Source organism: Chrysemys picta, chromosome 2 (genome assembly GCF_011386835.1).
Source record: "Chrysemys picta bellii isolate R12L10 chromosome 2, ASM1138683v2, whole genome shotgun sequence".
Taxonomy (NCBI): Eukaryota; Metazoa; Chordata; order Testudines; family Emydidae; genus Chrysemys; species Chrysemys picta.
The window spans coordinates 116,344,375-116,358,950 of NC_088792.1; the positions used below are offsets into that span (position 1 = coordinate 116,344,375).

At 42.8% G+C, this 14,576-nt stretch overlaps 1 protein-coding gene across 7 annotated transcripts in view; it reads right to left on the reverse strand.

Annotated features, from left to right (window-relative positions):
- The window catches only part of PLEKHG4B (pleckstrin homology and RhoGEF domain containing G4B), a 199,072-nt gene that overhangs the window by 162,317 nt on the left and 22,179 nt on the right, over nt 1-14,576 (reverse strand). The window lies entirely within an intron of this gene.

Consider the following 14,576-nt stretch of genomic DNA (forward strand, 5'->3'; position numbering starts at 1 on the left):
AATCTGGCAACTACAATGGTGAATTTTGTAGAACAAATGTAAGCAGGTCAAACAAAAAACAGCCTTTAAGCAACTCAGATTTTTTTCCTGGTTTTGTCTTTGTATAATTTTATATGTTGTTTTTTTAAGACCATAGCAAAGACCAGCATGTTGAAAAGATTTCTTTTAGGCTCATCACACCGCAAGCTCAAATTCTTCAAAAGTTCATTGAAGTATCGGGAGGTTACTAATGCTCTTCTCAACTGCTCAGTGCATGTTTGAGAAAGAAGGGGCAGCTTTACTACTATGTGCAAAATCTTCAGGTTGTGTAAATAGGCATTGCTCCACAGAATTTAGTGAAACTATACCAGACTACACCACCTACTTCATATTATCTCACAACACAATTGAGTCTCTATGTTCATACAGTAAATTACCCAAGTACACAACCGGAAATGTAAGTGTCCAGGAAGAATTAAGGAACAGATGTCCAAAAACTAGAAGAGAAGAAAGGTAATAATTGGTGCCATCCTGGGGAATGTAGGGAGAAAATCAAATTCTTACAACTCAGGAGTGAGAGCATCAGCCTAATGAAGAAAGTGGCCCAGGCAGACAAAGCAAATTTCCCTTCTGACGGAAAAAGATTTACCCCAACCTGCCACCCCCAAAAGACTTGGAACGGATTAAGGGTCTGGCCCTGTGAGGCACTGAGCCATGTCTTAACTCAGCAATGCAAACAGAGTATCACAGTGAGGCATGAGACAATCCCACAGGCACCCACTCAGAATTTACAAGCCTTTGAATAAGAAGCACATTGGGCAAGTAGGAAGACCTGAAAAATGAAGCACGAGGACTCATGAGTAGAGGAGTGAAAATATAGGCCAAATTAGAAGAGTGGTAGTATTAACAACAGACACAATCTATTCATTGCCCTCAAAATTTGCCTGCAAACATACAATTCAGAGTCATAACATTAAGGTTTGACAGTTAATCAGACAGGCAGTGGAACAGCAGTGGCTGACAGGACAAAGTCCATAGGGTTTTTCTTTTCACATTTTTTCCAGTGAACTGAAGAGAAAAAGCAGGAATCAGGCCTGCCAGGCTCTGAAAGACAGGCATCCAGAAAACAGAATTGTTATTGACAATACTCATTGTTTCTATTCCACAAAGCCCAGGGATTTCTGTTGACTAGCAAGTATCTCCAAGTTCCCTGTGGGTCAAAGTATTGGGAATTGTATAGTCTGGGATGAAACTGTGCAAGAAGAAATAACATAGGGTTACCGTATTTGACAAATAAAAAAAGAGGACCCTCCATGGGGCCTGGCCCCGCCCATTTCCCACCCCTAGCCCCACCCCAACTCCGTCCCTTCCCCGCCCCAACCCCACCCCCTCCTCCCTCCCAGCCACGCGAAAAGGGCTGCCCGAGCGCTACCAGCTTCACGGTTTGCCGGGCAGCCCCCAGACCCTGCGCCCCCGGCCGGCGCTTCCCCAGCGCAGCTGGAGCCCAGGAGGGGAAGCGCCCAGCCGGGGGCGCAGGGTCTGGAGGCTGCCCGGCAAACCGTGAAGCCAGTAGCGCTTGGGCTTCGTGCAGCCCCTATGCCTCTGGACCCTGCGCCGGGCTCCGGCGGCGCAGGGTCCGGAGGCATAGGGGCTGCCCGAAGCCCGTAGCGCTCGGCTCTTAAACAGAGCCGAAGAGTCAGGGGAGGAGCAGAGCAGCCGCGGGAGGGGAAGTGCCCGGCCGGCATTTTCCCGGATATGTTCGGCTTTTTGGCAATTCCCCCCGGACGGGGGTTTGATTGCTGAAAAGCCGGACATGTCCGGGAAAAACCAGATGTATGGTAACCCTAAAATAACATGAAGCTGCCAAATTTATGCCTCCACAAAGTTTTGTGGCCCAGCATTAAAAAGGTGTCTCACATGTAAAGAGAAACCTGTGGTGGGAAAAAAAATAATCAGAAAGAAGATATCAATGAGAAAATTAGTAGAGAAAAATAATTGAATAAAATTTAAAGAAAGAATGGGAAATTAAAGAGAAGCAAAGGAAACGTGAGAAAGGGAAAGAAGTACAGCTGGTGAGCTGAAAGCATCATCACTACAGGAAACAGATATTCCTAGCTCAAATATGGTGGGGGTCAAGGGAGCATTGCTGAGATCAGCAAAGTATTTTGGGACTAGGAAGTAAGAAGTCCCTGGAAGCTGCTCAGAAGTCCTTTTGTAAGAATTTTATGTATTCTGTATATGAAGGGTGTGCTTAATTTTTGTAAACTAAAATTATTACATCTAAAATTAGCCTTTATAAACAAAATACACATATATAATATACACATTCTACATACCTTTGTTGTTGTTGTTTTGGTGCTTAGCTGTGACATTTAAGCACAAGGTAATAGATGTCATATTTGGGCTAAGAAAGAAAATGCGGGTAATACTTATAGGACATGAGGGGCCAAATTATAGGACACAAGGGGCCAAATTCAGCCCTCACTCAGGCAATGCAATAGAGTTGAAGTGCAATGGGAATTACACAGGTGTGATGGGAGGATTTTGGCTCTGGACATCCGATACAAAAAGCACTTTGTCCTGACCTGTTTGTAATTAATACAATCTTCCCCACCTCCACTTCCCTCCCCTGCCCAAAAAATTCCAATCACAACTGATGTAGAACACTCAGCTTCTTCCAGCCTCACATTTATTTCAGTTCTCCCTTCTTTACCTCCACTGTTTAACTGAGAAGACAAGTTTTCACTGTCAAACAGAAATCATGAACAAAGCATCAGGACATTATATAATAGCATCCACCCAGTGACACAATAACTGAAGCTTCCTTGCACAGTGATGGGAAGGCAGGGAGTCAAGGGGAGATTTACTAGGTCGGGGTGGCCAAACTGTGGCTTGCAAGCCACATGGCTCTTTTACCTTTAAAGTGCAGCCTGCAGACCCCCCTCACATACTCCCCCCTCCCCCGTCTCCACCTACCAAGCTGGGGGGGTGGGGAGAGCTCGGAACCTCTGCCTTGCAGCAGGCTGGTGGGGTAGGGGCTTCTGCCCAGCGGGAAGGGGGGTCTTGGAGCTTCAGCCCTGCGGGGCGCACCTGCTGGGGCTTGGGGCTTGAGCAGAAGCGGGGCTGAAGCCCCAAGCCCTGGCACCAGGCAGGTGTGCCCTGGCTCTTGAACTTCTGAAGATTGTCATATGTGGCTCAGAAGGCCAGTAAATTTGGCCACCCCGTACTAGGTTGTGCATTTACAACCTTACCTATATAAAGGGCGATGCCTGGGATCCCCAAACTCTCCTCTCTGGACTTCTTATATGGCATTTATTAATTTTGTTTAAAGAACATCGTGGATGAGTTTGTGATTATGCTGGCACCCATTAGTGTGAAAAAAGCAACAATCTGAAGATGCTAAATATTATCTTTATCCTCTTTCTAATTTGATGTTTTGCTGGCTGTGTTGTCACTACAGCCGGGTTAAAAAAATAAATAAATAAATAAACCCCACAACTGATTTTTCCATTCACTGGCAATTTTGGAAAGTTAAAAAAAAAAAAATCATTTTGCGTCACACCAAAAACAAACATTTTCAAAATTTAAAAAATTGGGGTCAAACAAAACATTTAGTTTTTTCCCCAATTTCAACCACTTAAGTATTTTTGAATTTTTAAAAATAAAAGGAATGTTTTAAACAAAGTAGTTTAAAAAAAACCCACACATTTGTTTTGTTTCACAACAAACAATTCAGCAAAATCAACACAAATTCATGAAACATTTTGGTGTATAATGTCCTGATGCTTTGTTCATGATTCTGTATTTTTCACTGAAAAATTTTGCCCAGCTTCAGTTGTTACTCCTGCTTGAAAGAGCTTTTAGGGCTACATGTCACCCTTTACATAGGACAGATTGTAAATGCACCATCAATTTATTTTATCAAGTCTTTCCTAATTCATCTTTTTGTTTTTCTACTTCCTGCAGTGTACGGGGGGAGTAAACATTAAGACTTACCTGCTCCAGCTTGTTCAATTATGCTGTCTCTTTTCGTCTGTACCTTCAGGGCATTTACAGCAGCTACTTGGCAAGCACAATAAAATAAAGGAACATACACGGCTCTCATCTCAACTCGTTCAGCCCTTCCCCATCCCTGTAGTGCACCCACACTGCAAATCATAATTTGGTCTTAACAATCCTGAAGAAAATAGATCAGAACACCAGTCTGATGAGCTAAATACCAGATGTCCCCAAAACTTCATTTTTAAGAAAACTTGAACATACATATTTTCTACGGCCTGCTTTAAAATTAGACCAAACTGAGGGTACATCTACACTACCCGCCGGATCGGCGGGTAGTGATCGATCTATCAGGGATCGATTTATCACGTGTAGTGTAGACGCGATAAATTGATCCCTGATCGCTCTCCTGTCGACTGCTGAACTCCAGCTCGGTGAGAGGCGGAAGCAAAGTCGACGGGGGAGCCGCGGCCATCGATCCTGCGCCGCGAGGATGTGAAGTAAGTAATTCTAAGTCGATCTAAGATACGTCAACTTCAGCTAAGCGATTCTCATAGCCGAAGTTGCATATCTAAGGCTAGGTCTACACTACGGGGGGGGGGGGGGGGTCGACCTAAGATACGCAACTTCAGCTACACTATTCATGTACTTTCGGTCGACTTACCTGGCTGTGAGGCCGGCAGCGAGTCGACCGCTGCCGCGCCGCTGTCGACTCCGCTTCCGCCTCTTGCCACGGTGGATTTCCGGAGTCGACGGAAAAACCATTGGGGATCAATTTTATCACGTCTTCACTAGACGTGATAAGTCGATCCCCAATAGATCGATTGCTACCCGCCGATTCGGCGGGTATTGAAGACGTGCCCTTAGATCGATCCCACCCTCCCCCCCCAGTGTAGACCAGGCCTGAGGCTTAGATGGATTTATAACAGGAGCTACTTCCAGAAAGCAATGCGAATTGCATGCCTCAGGGTCTAGCAAACTCTACCTTGGGAAAGGCAGCTAAAACATTCTTGTCAAACATAGGTTTGAAGAGAGAAAGGCCATTTCTGAGATAACAGGTACCTGGTCCTAGATCATTAAGGGCTTGTAAATTCAGTAATCACTGTCACTTTAGATTTCCCTCGGTGAATTAGCATCCAATATAGAGAATGAGGCACAGCTGTAATACAATTATACTGTCTTTCCTACTGAACAGTTAGACAAATCCACTATGGCAACTACAACTAGTTGCCTACATGGAAAAGTAACTTTCTTAAGGATTCAACTTTCTATGTATCTTTTCCAACAGACTTTCCTCATTTTCTTCATTTACAATGAATGGTGTATAAAAAAACCTATTAGTCTGTTGTGATAAATGAAGCGGGGGGCGGGGAGCTCGCTTTTATGGACACTCAGCCAGTTAGCTACAAAATCCCTGTTAGTAGCTCTTCTCTACTTGCTTTACCTGTAGAGGGTTAAAAAAGCCCATAGGTAAAAAGAAAGGAGTGGGCACCTGACCAAAAGAGCCAATGGGAGGGCTAGAACTTTTTAAAATTGGGAAAAAACTTTCCCTTTGTCGGTCTGTTGGTTGTTCTCCGGAGAGAGGGGACAGAGCAAAAACAGGGCTGAAGCTATGCTGTAAAAAGCTGTGAACTAGGTATGAAAATCACCAGATCATACCTAAGAACTACTCAATTTAAAACCCCAGACATGTAAGTAGATCAGGAAATGTCTAGAAAGACACAATTAGGTTTATCTCTTATTTCTATAAGGCTTGTGGACTCCACTCTGCTAACCCCCAAATGCTTTTGTTTAGCTTGTAACCATTAAGCTGGACCTCAAGAAGCTTGATGCTTAATTATTATATTTGCTCTTTTTAAATCTAGCAATAGCCTAAGTTCCAGATGTATTTTCTTTCTTTCTTTCTTTTTTAATAAAATTTGCCTTTTTTAAGAACAGGATTGGGTTTGTGTGTCCTAAGAGGTTTGCGCATAGGTTGTTTAAATAGCTGGTGGCAACAGCTAATTTCCTTTGTTTTCTTTCTCAGTTCTTCCCCGGAGTGGGGGGGAGGGAGTGAAAGGGCTTGAGGGTAACCCAAAGGGAGGAATTCTGAAGTTTGCCTTCCTGGGTCAAAAGGGGTTTTTGCACTTGGGTGGTGGCAGCATCTACCCACCCAAAATCAGAGAGATGCTGTAACCTTGGGAGTTTAATACCAGCCTGGAGTGGTCAGTATTAATTTTTAGAATCCTTGTGGGCCCCCACCTTCTGCATTCGAAGTGCCAGTGTGGGGAATCAGCCTTAACATTTGTTAATATTTTTGTTGTTGTATTCTAGTATAAGTCTTCCCTCAGAAATTTAATTTAATTTTCTTCACTATTCAACCTAGTTTTAAAACTAATCTAAAAGTGTTATTGATGAAACCATAATTGTGTGCTAAACGTTATCTTCTTTTGGGGGCTCATTGACTGTGGGTTATTTTGGGCACAAACGTACACTCCTTACACAGGAAAAACTCTTGTGGATATTTACGGGTATTTTGGTTGCCCAAGGAATGCAGGATGAAGCCCACAATCACCACATCATAGCCTAAAAACACTGTATGCTATGTAAAAGATTATTTCAGTTTGACAAGAAAGGGTAGCTAGAGACATGATCAGCATTTTACTAGATTTTGATATAAATATTCTGAAGAGTTTAACAAACTGTTATATTGCTTAGTACATAAACAAACAAACAAAATCTGATCTAGCAGTGTGGGTGGGAATTTCCTGTTTCCACTGAACTTCACAATTCCTCCTGGGACAAAAGAAACCATGATTGCAGGGGGTGGGGTGAGGGGTGGGAGACCATTAAAATGTATATACAAATATTTGAGAGACGTGCCAATCTGATTTTTATAATAGATTGTTATGACAACAATATTCTTTATGTTTCATAATCCAATCACAAAATTATTTTTCCTTTTATTGAGAGCTGTATTTTAATCTGATCCTGAAGCAACAGGAACAGTGAATCATTACGAAGTTCCCTTTCTCTTCCTCCTGTAGATTTTTATTCATATGTTTATTCTGAACAGGCTAATCTCAAAACTGGCATCTGACAATCTACTGGCCCTGAGGGAAGATGTTCAATTTTGTACATACAGTTAATTCACTAATAAACTCAGCACCTGGTATTGTTATGGTAGTGCTCTTCCTAATCTAATGAGAATGTCTAAAAGGAATAGGATTCTTAACCCATAATTAACATTTGTTATCTCAGGTTCTCAAAATGTCATTTGGCAATTTAGACAAATGTGCACTGCTGATGGGCAGCCATCTTTTTTGTGATGGAGGGAATAAGAGAAACAGTTATTTTACACCAGTAAGTTACATATATTCCAAATATTTCAATCGGATCTTTAAGTGTATTAGACTGTCCATTGTTCTTAACTATACTGCATTTATTGCAATGACACTGTACTAGGGTAAAATTCACACCAGTGCAGAGGGCCTGTACAAGGCCCCATGCAACACATCACCATTCCTTAAGCTGATTCATATACCTTCTACTGGCAAAATAAATGTGGTTTCATAGAATCATAGAATATCAGAGTTGGAAGGGACCTCAAGAGGTCATCTAGTCCAACCCCCTGCTCAAAGCAGGACCAATTCCCAGCTAAATCATCTCAGCCAGGGCTTTGTCAAGCCGGGCCTTAAAAACCTCCAAGGAAGGAGACTCCACCACCTCCCTAGGTAACGCATTCCAGTGTTTCACCACCCTCCTAGTGAAATAGTTTTTCCTGATATCCAACCTGGACCTCCCCCACTGCAACTTGAGACCATTGCTCCTTGTTCTGTCATCTGCCACCACTGAGAACAGCCGAGCTCCATCCTCTTTGGAACCCCCCTTCAGGTAGTTGAAGGCTGCTATCAAATCCCCCCTCATTCTTCTCTTCTGGAGACTAAACAATCCCAGTTCCCTCAGCCTCTCCTCATAAGTCATGTGCTCCAGACCCCTAATCATTTTTGTTGCCCTCCGCTGGACTCTTTCCAATTTTTCCACATCCTTCTTGTAGTGTGGGGACCAAAACTGAACACAGTATTCCAGATGAGGCCTCACCAATGTCGAATAAAGGGGAACGATCACGTTCCTCGATCTGCTGGCAATGCCCCTACTTATACAGCCCAAAATGCCGTTAGCCTTCTTGGCAACAAGAGCACACTGTTGACTCATATCCAGCTTCTAGTCCACTGTGACCCCTAGGTCCTTTTCTGCAGAACTGCTACCTAGCCATTCGGTCCCTAGTCTGTAGCAGTGCATGGGATTCTTCCGTCCTAAGTGCAGGACTCTGCACTTGTCCTTGTTGAACCTCATCAGGTTTTTTCGGCCCAATCCTCTAATTTGTCTAGGTCCCTCTGTATCCGATTCCTACCCTCTAGTGTATCTACCACGCCTCCTAGTTTAGTGTCATCTGCAAACTTGCTGAGAGTGCAGTCCACACCATCCTCCAGATCATTAATAAAGATATTAAACAAAACCGGCCCCAGGACCGACCCTTGGGGCACTCCGCTTGAAACCGGCTGCCAACTAGACATGGAGCCATTGATCACTACCCGTTGAGCCCGACGATCTAGCCAGCTTTCTATCCACCTTACAGTTCATTCATCCAGCCCATACTTCTTTAACTTGGCGGCAAGAATACTGTGGGAGACCGTATCAAAAGCTTTGCTAAAGTCAAGGAATAACACATCCACTGCTTTCCCCTCATCCACAGAGCCAGTTATCTCATCATAGAAGGCAATTAGGTTAGTCAGGCACGACTTCCCCTTCGTGAATCCATGCTGACTGTTCCTGATCACTTTCCTCTCCTCTAAATGTTTCATAATTGATTCCTTGAGGACCTGCTCCATGATTTTTCCAGGGACTGAGGTGAGGCTGACTGGCCTGTAGTTCCCCGGATCCTCCTTCTTCCCTTTTTTAAAGATGGGCACTACATTAGCCTTTTTCCAGTCATCTGGGACCTCCCCCGATCGCCATGAGTTTTCAAAAATAATGGCTAATGGCTCTGCAATCTCATCCACCAACTCCTTTAGCACCCTTTTGCAACATTGCCCAGGATTGGGATAGGCTAGATTTGAAACCTTAAGTGCTGCAGTATTTCTGGCAGATGGGGCCCCTACTGGGAGATGTTTTTTATAGTTAGAAGAAACAAACGAAAAATGTAAAAATTTTAATAGAAGAAAGTATTGTCCCTTGAAAGCCGAATTCAGATTCCTTAGAGGAGGAATGGGCCTTACTCTGGTTTTAATGTTAAAAGCATATGGAGAAAGAGACCCTATAAAAGTAGCTATCATAAATGGAGCTGTTAAAATGAATGAACATGCTCCATATTGAAACTGAAAATAACTTAGTCAACAGGTTGACACTTTCATGAATAGTTACAGTAACCACATATGAAAATATGCATCCTTTATCTTAACAGATGTCAAAATATCTCCTCTTGCTGAACTTGTTTTCTCTCATCTTTTTGAAACCAGGATTTAGGGATCTCAATCCAAATATTTCTCCAGAGGATTTTGGTACAAAAATGTAACAGGAATCAATATTGCAAATTTCTTATTCAGGCAGAACCCAGGTTATTGCTTCTAATCACACATAGCTCAGAACTCTCAATAATATCTCCATTTATTCTGAGTGATGCTGCAACCTGTAAGTCTTTGCCACTGGGAAGACTTACACCAGCCCAAACACTCAGGCAGCAAGGGAAGAATAGAATGGCAGCTGTCTGCAGCCCTGCTCAGCCACTTGATGTTACACCAGACAGAAGTGAGATATCTCAGGAAGCTGAGCCAAGGCTTAACAAAACACCCAGACCAACCAAGATCTCACCAACAATTCCTGAGAAAGTACTACTAATGTTCAAGGAATGTAAGTACTCAGGGGACAGGTCTGGGCCATCTGATATAGTATAGAGCAGCTACAGGCTAGCACCACTCCTCAATTCTAAAAGAAAAGATCTGGCATGGCAAGTATGCTGATTTAGACACCCTTCTCCAGGAGGAGACCTCTCCTCAGCATATTGCCCTCCATGGCCAGATGGGCTGGAAGAGCCAGAAGAAGGTTAAGAAAAGGGTCCTTGAGGCACAGTGCATCCTTCCAGGCTTTACAGGCTGTGATAACTGAAATACAGCTCAAGAGATATTTGTCTCTGCTTAAAATACCAGGACATTGTCACGTTGGTTTGGGAGATGAATGCATGGTTGCAGTATGATAAGCCTCTTCAAAAGGGAGAAGGATAGTGACCCAAATATACCCTGGGAAAGTTCAGAAACAGACTTCGATTTCTGCTAATGACCCTGGAGAGTGGGTCACTTGTGTCAAGTGTACAGCAAGTTGCCTAGCCGTCCTTACTGCTGCCGACATGGGTTGGGAACCTGGGGACAAGCAGGTTTGCTGTATGTGTCTTGAGGGGCCTGTCATATGTGCATCTAGTCTGCTTCTTATGAGACTGTGCAAGGGTGTCCTGAATGCGATGGTCAGCAAAGAGCCCATGTTTACTGAGAAAGTTGTAGGTCTCTTCAGAGAGGTGATGGTGACAAATATTTTCAGAGGAGGGGGAAAAACATGGCTCCCTTAGAAGGAAGGGGATCCCAATTAGTCTTAATATGCCTTGGGATTCAACGTTGGATACCTAGAGGAGACTGCAGCTGCCTCTTTGAGGAAGGTTGTCGAATAGGCTTCAGAGTTCCCTACCATGGTCTCAGTTCATGTTATGCCATAGGGGCATGCCCTGTGGGTTGCTGACCAAGATTCATCAAGAAATGGCTGCCAGTTGCATTGCTGTCCCCATCCCATCACTCCCTTTGCCTCATCCTAGCATTTTCCACCGAGAGCAGTCCCCATAGGAATATATAATTTATATGAAAACATTTCCTAGCCCAGGGCTCTCTGGTAAGGGATGCCATCCACCCTGAGGCCTGCTCCATGTGACATCACTTGTTTGATCACATTATGCAGCTCTGTTTTTAAAAAAATGGGTTAGTAATGGGATTAATGATATACTTGCAGCAGGTCTCCGGTGATAGTGGCCATATCACAGATGGATGTGTGGTATGGATGGCTATTACCAAAACCATCAGGGAGAAGAAATGCCTGGAGACAGAAGGTTGAAGAGCCAGGGCTAGGATCCACAGAGGATCTTCACAGAAGTGGGTAAAGTCCAAGGATCCAACTCCTTCTTGATCTTGTATAAACACAGCCACCCTAGGAGCATGTGTAGGTGAGAGTGTCCAAAAAGATGCATGGATCTAGGCAGGGGCCCATTGTCATCCTCATCCCTCTATGTCTGCTTAGTGGTTTCTGAGGTGGCTACAAGGAAAGTGCCACTTCTTGCAGAAGGAGTAAGCTTGTCCTAGAGAGAACTGCTGGCATCAGCACAGGTGAAGGCATGTACTGTAAGAGATTGCAAGGTGGACCTGTGGCCAGTTAATTTTCATGTGCAGGGCTGGCCTTGGGGAAAATGGCACCCTGGACAAACTTATATTTTGGCGCCCCTTGCCCCTGCTGCCTCCCTGGGCTCCCCCACCCTCAATCAACTGTGGCCCCTGCTGCCTCCCTGGGCACCCCATTCCCCCCACCCACACCAGGCTCACGGTGCTTCCCCATTCATCCCCCACCACCACCTCTGGGTGATGTTTCTCAGACTCAAACATGAACACATGAAAAGAGAAACCTAATATGTTATCAATAAACACAGGAAAACAGTCACCTAACTAGAAAGGGCATGCCAACTAAAAACATCCCAAAGAATGCATGACTACAGTGATGATGGACAGAGACAGAGGCAGTTTCACAGATTCATTAAACAGCAAATGCAAGTGATCAGATACTTTTAAGAGAATGGGGGGGGGAGGGTTAGAATTTTTAATGAAAACCCTGCACCAACAAAATCGAAACCCATTCCTGTACCAAGGTAATAGACTTATGCATTCAGCTACATAGTGCAGGGTCCCAGATTAAAAATGGAAAACATCTGAATATTTGAAAACAATGAAAACATGTGTTGGAGTCTATAGAATGTAATGTAAATACATTAATATGCTACAAATAAACATTGATAAAGAAAACTAAATATTTTTTTTAAAATAAGGGTGATACAATCCTTTCAAAAAATGAATTTTCCACATTAAACAACAGCAATCTATGTTACGATTATTTCTTTGGTACTCCAACATGAACAAAAAATAAACACTTTCTACATTTTAAAAGCCGTATGTTTCTCCCCAAGTACGGCACCTCATTTAAAGTGGTCTTTTTTAGTTGCACTGCAGAGAGTAAATGTAAACAGAAACTCAAAAACAACATAAATTATAAGCATTAGAATTACCCTAATTACCCTATATTTCCTGTTCTATCCTGCTTAAGAGTCATAATGCTGCTTCTTTTTGTAACTAACTGGAGCCATTATTGTGACACTCTGGGGTACATTTTTGGCATTATTTACCAAACTTTTTTTTATTAAAAGGTATTCACTGACCTCTAATTCATTATTATTTTGCTAATGGCCCTTTATCTGAGCTTGTGGTCCAATCACTACTACAAAGCAACAACACTTAGACTGATGGCTCTTTATTATCAGAATAAATTACTTCACTATATACACAGCAGCTCATGCAGAAGGGAAAGCCATTGGTTGAGTAACCATAGGCCGTGGTATGCTTTGCCTTAGACTAGAGCTCTAAAGAGTCTCCCACTTCCATAAGTAGAGGATTCTATTATTTGTCATAGTTCAGCTATATAAATAATTTAGGTATAGCAGTTGAACTATCCCCTTTACAGTGACTGCAGATAGACTGAACCTGAGGTTGTTTTTGGCCACTTCAACCCATAGACTAGGAAAGGGGGGAACTGCCAACATTGTGTTCCAGAACAGGAACAAAAAACACTGCTAGGATACAGGGCTTTAAACTTGCATTAATGCTCAAGATATAAACCTGAAATAAGACGTAATAAGGATTACATCATGCTCAAGACCATGAGTAAACACTACTCTGTTTCATTAGATTATTGGAGAAAAATAAGAGTCAGACATGTCTGTAAGAAGCTGCAGAGTTTATCAGAAAAGTTAGACAGTTTTTCAGGAACCAGAGAAAGTTAAAAGTCTGTCCTCCAAAACTGTAAAGGTTTATCTATATAATAATCAGTACCCTAATGTATTTTGCTTCTAATCCCTCTGTGCCTTGTGCTCTCATTTTCTTTAGTACATTTCCAGTGTCTTCTGGAAAAGCAATAATACAAGTGTAGCCACCAAAATAGGAGTTTTCACTCAAGTATGGTACGATACATCGATCAAATCCAACATGCACCCCCATAGTTTTCAAAAGGCCCCTTTTCTCTCTCTCTGAGAATCAATCTAAAAATCATGGAGAAAGAAAGGAAGATGGGCTGCTTATTTATATTAATTTAACCAGTTCAAATGATGGGCAATTTTAGCTCCAATTTACTACACAGCCTCACCTGCAAGGCTTTACATCAGCCTTTTAAAAGTGTAAAGTGTAAGGCCAGTTTTAAGTTTGGTGACTGACCCATACCACAGCCAGTATCCCCACAACTGAGCATTCTTCCATCTACCAAACCTTCCAGGACATGAAAGGAGAGCAGTATGTTCCCAGGCTGTTCAGCTCCTCCTTTAAGAATGAGAAGGAGAGCACTCTGATTAAAGCACAGTATGCAAGAGCACAGAGCACTAGGAAAGTACTGATCACCAGGGATCCTAGTTTGCCATGATTAAAAAAAAATCCAGAATTCTCGGATAAAAACAAAAAAACCAAAAACGTGTTTTTCTGTGATTAAAATGAAATGCTGAACTTTAGTTTCCCTAGCCAATTGATTATATTTATTTATATATATATATATGAGTGAACACAATCTTTTATTGATGTACAGTAGAACCCCATTTATCCAAGCCTCCATTATCCAGCTCTCCATATTAACCTAACCACCAGCTGCCCTGGGCTGACAGCAGCAGGGCTCGGACAGCCAGCCCTAGGCAGCTGAGGCTTGGCTGTCAGCACTGTGCGGGGCTGACTGCCCAAGCACCCCCTCCTCCATATTAAAATAAGGGATAGAAAGTTCTTTGCCAATTCTCCTGATTACTCCCATTTTTTATGATCTAATCTAGCCCCGGTCCCAATTAGATCGGATAAATGGGGTTCCACTGTAAACTTTAAAGCGCATTCAAAAATCAACCACAAGAGGGGGGGTTGCACACATTGAATAAGTGCCACTGGTACTTTCAGTAAAATGCTTTTATTTTTTCACAAAACGTAAAAACTAAAGATTCTCTGTAAAAATTAAAATTCTGCGTTTTTCTTTGGGAAACTGATTTCTAGGATCTTGGCTAAACATAGAAATCAAACTGGCTCACAACTCTGCCTCCACGTTTTCTGGTTTTCAATTTAAATTTATTCTGCAATTAGGATGTAGAAACAGAATTTTTCTTCACACCTTTGTTTCTGGAGGTGAGGAAGCAAACGGACGATTTTGAATAAAAGATACAACTGAGCTGGCTACGTGCACACTTCCAAAATACAGTCACTCTAAAGAGCACTCATTTGTGAGAAGGACTCAGAGCATCC